We start from the raw sequence: 6250 nt of genomic DNA on the forward strand, positions 1-6250 counted from the left end.
TGCATCCATTTCCCGAAAAACGTGAACACACACACACACCCACACCCACACACAGCATTTATTCAGTCCAGAAACTCATGGGGGGTGACCCAGCACTGTTTCTGATCCCAAGTCATGGACCACATAAGTACCCGGATGTTTCCCCTGAGAAGGTGTGAAGCCTACTCACCTGGAGAGTGCCTACCTGGAGCCAGGTCCTGTGCTGGATATGGGGGGTGACTGTAATGGGTCAGACTTGCCTCCAGTTACCCGCAGTCTGGAGAGGGGGAAGACAGATCCATAAGTGATTATGATAGCCCGTGGCCAACACCACGATAAGGAAAGTCCCAGAGACCCCTACAGTCAGCAAAGGCTTCTTGGAGGACCCTTCACCAAGCTGAGTTGGAAGGATGAGCGGGCAGCGGTAAGCAAAGGGGGGGAAGTATGCAGAGGGCCCCTGCAGAGATGGGGAGAGGAGCTGGGGTAGGTAGGTCAGTGTGGCTGCACGTGGGGATGGGGAGCCTGGCGAGGTGGTGGGGCCTGGATCGTGGAGCACCTTTGGTGAGCCACCCATCCTGGCTCACTTCAGCCAAGAAGGGCATTTGCAGGAAGGAGATGGTTGCAAGTAACAGAAACCTTCGTGAGCCAAATTAATTAAAAAAAAAAAAAGGTGGTTGTGATATTTCTTGGCTCACATAAATGACAAGTCCAGAGATTTCTGGCTTTAGGCATGGTTGGACCTAAGAATCAAATTCTTCAATAATGTCTTTCTCTCTGGGGTCTCCACCTCTGGCCTTTGTCCTCCAAGGCTGAGCTGCTAAGGACCTGCCTGAGTGAAGTCAGCAGAGAGCCCGGGCAAGTGTGAGCTGGGCTTGGTCACCAGTATTAATGGGGCCTTGAATGTTGCACCCAGGAGCAGGGACTTATCCTGAGATGGGGAGTCCCTGAAGGGTTTGGGCAGGGGAGTACAGGGTCAGTCTCTAGAAAGGATGAGAGCAGAGGCAGGGAGCTACAGGAGGGCTGAGGAAGGAGTTACCAACCTTCTGGCGTTGTCAGTTTTTCTCGGGAGAGCAGATTTCTTTATGGCTCTTATCATTCTTTGTCAGATCCCCAAGGAACTGATCAAGTGAGGCTCTGATAGAGATGGACGGTATTGGCTGTGTGTCCTGAGGACCAGTTGAAGTGACACCCTCCCCCCACCCCATCCCTCCTGGCCCGAAGCCAAGGCACAGGCAGAGATGTATAGCGGGATTGTGCCCTGTGGCCAGGCGGCCCGGAGGGGCTGGCCCAAGAAACAGGAAATAGCTGGGTTTGGGGAAGTTGTGTGGCCTGGCCAAGCCAAGCCAGCCTGCCGTCGGCTGGGCAACCCTCACTGCGGCCCTATCAATGCCTCATTTGAGGCTCACACAGGGGTCCTTTGACAGGGCTGAGTTGGGACCCACTGAGAGGGCCTGTCTGAGCTGGAGGGCCCGGAAAGGAGCCAGCTCCAGGAAGGAGCGGGCTGCATGCAGGCTGGGCAGGTGAGGGCCGCCCGTGCACGGATGTCTCTCCCAGGGCAGGAGGGTCAGCAAAATCAAATCCGGGTCCCGGAGCAGGAGCGTCCGTTTCTCAGGACTGTGGTGGTAGCTGGAACATTCCCCTGTTACTGAGTAGACTTCAGTGTCATCTCTGGGACTCTCCCCCTGGGGCCCCATGTGGCAGGTGCTGTGTGATGATTAGTCCTGAGGCTCAGAGCTGGCAAATCACTTGCCCAAAGTCATGATCAATTGGAGGGCAAAGCTGAATTTGACTCCAACAGGCCTGACCGGAGTCTGAGCTTGTCCCCCTGGTCCTTTCCAGCCTACTGCATCCACCTGACGAGGGCATGATTTTAGAAGCTTGGAAAGCCCCTTGAAGAAAGGGACTGACGTATAACCATCGTTGTGCACTTGATGCTGAGCACAGGCCTGGCTCAAGAGCCCTGGTGCTGCTTGTGGTGGAGGACAAGGGTGCATCGAGGGTGCAGGACCCAGACAGAAGGCGGCTGGGGGCGTGGTCCAGGGGATGTAGGCTGGGGGCATGAACTCAGGCAGTGGCCATGGGGCTGGGCAGATTCAGGAGGCATTTGGGAAGCAGGACCCAAAGGGCCTGGACATAGAAGTGGGCAAAAGGGAGGGTCAAGGCTGGTGCTTATGTTTGGAGAGCATTTGAGGAGGTGGTGCCCAGCTTTGAGCTGAGGACACAGGAACAGGGAGCAAAAGGGGATGCCTTGAGTTTTGTTTGCATTTGTGCTACTCTGGGGGACACATGAGGCAGGAGCTCAGGGGTCAGCTATGTCTATAGGTCTGGAGGTCAGGAGATAGAGGAAGGAGGGAGATTGGGATGTGAGTGTCATCTGTGGACGTGTTGGGGGGATGTCATGCGGGTGGGGTGTCACCAAGGTTCACGGAGGTGTTAACCCATCGTGGGACGTAATGCTGATCTGTGACCACCCTAGATGTACCCTCGGATGAACGCCCTTGCCTCCTTGCCCTGTTTAGCCTCTGGCTTCCCACCTGGTCTGACTGCTTGTAGGGCCCATGACCAAGGCAGCATGTGCGAGGTCTGATGGACACATGAGGGGCCTCACACGCAGTGGTGTGTCTCGAAGGCATCACGGACAGGATGGGCACGCAGCTACCCCTCAGCAGCCGGGGGCGTGGGAGATGAATATGCCCACTTTGCTGATGAAGAACCATTGCCCTGTGCTTACAGCAAGGTTCTCCACTTTGTGGGGTCCCTTCAGACTTTTGGGGAGACCAGATTCATGTTCACTTAGGCACCCTGAGAATGTCCCCAGTTTGCAATGAAAAGTGTCGAGGAAAGCGGTTCCCAGGTTAAAGAGGGGACGATCTGCCCTTGGGTCCACCTTGGGTTTTTCTGGGTGGTGCTGGAGCCTCTGCTCTGGGTAGAAGCAGCAGCTGCTGCGGGTCTCTGCCCACTACCTGCCTGGATGGGTGCTCTGGGAGCCCATGCTCACATTCCAGTTTCCTGGCGCTCCAGGAGAAAGCCTGCCTAATTAGCCACCAAGAGCGCCCTGATAGGCAGTGGGCTCGGCAGAGAGTGGCCAGCACAGGGGAACCAGGGCCCTAAATAGAGTCCATCTGGTCAACCTCAGTGGCCCAGCTGGTCAGGCAGGACACTGGCTTGCAACTTCCTCTGTTCCACGTGCAGGGAAAACAACCCAGGCAGAGAGACAGCCTGGGCGAAGACCTGGAGATGGGACTGCATGTCAGGGGGTGACTCCAGCCCGTAGTCTCACCCGTGATGACCATTCTGAGCTTACAACACCATGAATACGGTCAGCCTTGACCTTGACCAACTTGCTGAAATTTTATAGTCGGTGGAACTGAATTCCTACTGAGGGCTTTGGGAAAAGCCAAGGTATTCTCAAGCACTTTGGGTGGGCCATCGGAAGAAAAAAGAACATGCCAGGAATCTTATTGCTCACCTTCCTGGCCCCTTTTCCCGGGGAGGTGACATCGGGTATCTCCGGGGCTGGTGGGGGAAGGAAAGGTTTAAATGTCTCTGGCATTGGACATCCTTAGGAAGACTGTAGGGGGAGCAGCTTCGACACTAAAATACTCAGTGCCTGTAGTCACTGCGCGAGCAAGAACAGGGCCAGACCTTGCTCCGCGGTCATCAAACTCCATGGGGCGCTTTTCCCACCCTCCTTCATCGCTGAAGGCACCATGGAGGGAAGGGCCTGGAGACCAAATTATGAGACTAACCACTAGGCTGTCGTTTGGGTAAGTTAGCACCTAGTCCTTCCCGTACTGACCCCGAAGCAACTTCCCTCAAACTGAAGGATGCCTTATTTCCTTCTCAGTCTCCTGCCCCCCTCCCTCCTTCCCGCCCTCCCTCGTTCTACACCGGTCTAGACCACCTGAGCTGGGCAGAGCTCTAGGATGCTGTCCAATGACCTTGTGTCTCTTTTTCCCCTTGAGTGTGGGTGGAGCCCATGAAATTGATGGGAGAGTCACTCCTGCGATTAGATTATGTTTCGGGCCACAGGAGACTTTAAGAAAGGGAGATTACCTTGGGTGAGCCTGGCCTAATCAGGTGATCCCTAAAGGGGACTGGGCTCCTCCTGAAGACAGTGCTCTGCATGGGGGAGATTTGAAGCTGGAGTGGGCCTGGGAGGAGACCACATGACAAGCTGCTGAGAGTGGACCCTGGTTAACAGCCAGCAGAGGATGGGGGTGGAGGAGGGGGTCCAGTCCGACCACTGCAAGGAACTGAATTCTGCCAACCGCTGTGTGAGCTGGAAAGAGGATCCCAAGTTCCCGAAAAATGAGGCCCAGCCAACATCTTGACTTCAGCCTCGTGAAGCACTAAGCAGAGAATCCACTTTAGTGGTGCCCAGATTTCTGACCTACAGGAATTCTGAGGTCATACATTTGTGCTAACTTGTTACATAGCAATAGAAAAATGAAGGTACCACTCTTGCCCAACTTGGAGGAAGTTTATTTTTCCTTCCTTAAACAGCTAAATGGCCACAGAGCCAACAGTCTTGAAGGTCTGAGGTCACAGTCATCGTAGATCCAGAGTTTTGACGCAGAAGGATGAAACAGGTGAGCCGACCACTGGTCGCACATCTTCGATCTCCAGTGGCTCCGTTTTGAAGTCGTGGGGAAAACAGCAGGGACTTCAGGCAGCATGAAGAGAGGTGAGGTAGCCTGGAAAATGGAGGAGAAAATATATTCTATTCTGTGAGCTGGAGGATTATGTTAAATTCAGAGCTCAAATCTTTAGGAGGGAGGGAGACAAATCAAAATGCCCTGGGAGCTGGCAACAGGTGGGTTAAGGAACCAAAATCCATGTGCTGTTAAAGATGGTGGTAGGAAATGAGGATGTTTTCCTCGGGGAAGAATCAACTCAGTGGGGCCCCGACCATGATCTTTCAGGTTAGCGAACTTGGGACACAAGAGATCTGCTTGCTCTCTGAGCTGGATGGAACGCCCTGGGGGATAGCAAGCTCCCGTCCAACGGGTGTCCTTCTGTAGGCTGGACAACAGCTTTCCGAGACAGAGAGAGAGTTTAGGTTTATGTTATGAGACTGTGGTTTAGTTACATCAGGACTACCTAGAGAACTCCGAAATGCAGATTCACTGGGTCTGGGATGGACCCTGGGAATCTATTTTTCTTTGGAAAAATCTTAACTGATCTCTACCGATAGTTTGGGGGTAACTGAAGGAAGGATAAAACAGAGAAAAGCCCATAAATGCAGGTAGGTGAGGATTCTGCTCAGAGCCTGCAGATCCTGGCTGGCCTCAGGGTCCGGGATGGGCATCTGTCTTCCCTCCCCTCGCTTGCCCTGCCTGTCAGAGGCCTGTTCTCCCCCCTCCCCAGAAGGGCCCAAACACGTCCTTGTCTTGGTCTCCCACACCTGGGAAAGCTTTGCCTTAGCTTCGTTTAAAATAGTCCCCAAAGCAGCTCCTGAGACAAGAACTTGGAAGCGAGTAGTTTATTTGGGCGGTGGCCCCAGGAAATATAATGAGAGGGGAAGTGAGACCGGGAGGGGATACAAGCCAGTGAGAGATGCATTGATAAACGGGTTGCTTCCTGCCGGGAACCCTCCGAGGAACCGCATGGAGCCCATGCCAGAATTGTCCATTGGGGAACGGGGAAGCTATGTGTCCCCGGCTCCTCTCCCTCACTGGCTGAGGGCTGCCCCGGGGATATGCACTTCCCAGGTTGTCCGCAGCAGCTGGAGGTGCACACGCAGGTGGGCTGAGGGGTGTGGGACAGGTACCAACTGGCTCTGCCATGGTTCCCAGTGCTAAACCTAAGCCTCCCCTCCAAACGCTCATTCCTCTGCCAGCGTGCTGGACAGTGGGAGCCATTCCCCATGGAAAGCTCCACAGCTGCCCCTAGGGGTGGGGGCGGACCCTCTGGCCCCAAGAAGGCACCAACATGGGGGGGACTCTATTTTTGACAGGCGTCTCCTAGTGAGTCTGGCAGTGGCCAGGCTGGATCCACTGCTCTAGATGACCTCTGGGTTTCCTTCAGAGCCCGAGAGTCAAGGTTTTAGGTTTCCCCCATAGCAAAACGAGTTGCCATTTATTGAGCACAGACTGGGATAATGTGCTAGTGCAAAAGGCAGAGGCTCCACCTGGGAGGCCCCCATGAGCTCATGGGGCAAGAGCCATGAACACCAGTCAGTAGAACCTGAAGTGGAATTTGCTGCAGTGAAGGAAAAATTATGCTTTCCTCAGTGCCACAGAAAAGAGGGGTCAGAGTTGGGGAGACA

Source organism: Callorhinus ursinus, unplaced genomic scaffold (assembly GCF_003265705.2).
Source record: "Callorhinus ursinus isolate GAN/ISIS: 27379988/994484 unplaced genomic scaffold, GSC_fseal_2.0 scaffold18, whole genome shotgun sequence".
Lineage (NCBI taxonomy): Eukaryota > Metazoa > Chordata > Mammalia > Carnivora > Otariidae > Callorhinus > Callorhinus ursinus.